Raw genomic sequence first — 309 nt, 5'->3', positions numbered from 1 at the left:
GGGACCGGCAACGGGATTGCAACCCTCGGTGTTGCTCCCACACCTCACTCAGCCAGTGAGCGGGAACCGGTCTGTATGTGGGATCCGAACCCTCGGCAGGAGCACCGCCGCGCTCCCAAGCGGCGCACTGTAGTAGTGCGCCACTGGGTCGGTTCATCTTCTTTGAACCCATTTCTAATTTCCCTGACCCTTTCTTTTATGGCGAGGCTTCCATATTCAAACAGCTTCATTATATTTACCACTCTCTTGACCATTGTAGAGCAAGGGCTGGGTCTGGAGCTCAAAGACCCCTGGAGCCCGTTCACAAAC

The sequence above is a fragment of the Galeopterus variegatus genome, unplaced genomic scaffold (genome assembly GCF_000696425.1).
Source record: "Galeopterus variegatus unplaced genomic scaffold, G_variegatus-3.0.2 Scaffold2194, whole genome shotgun sequence".
NCBI lineage: Eukaryota > Metazoa > Chordata > Mammalia > Dermoptera > Cynocephalidae > Galeopterus > Galeopterus variegatus.
This window is presented reverse-complemented; position numbering follows the sequence as displayed.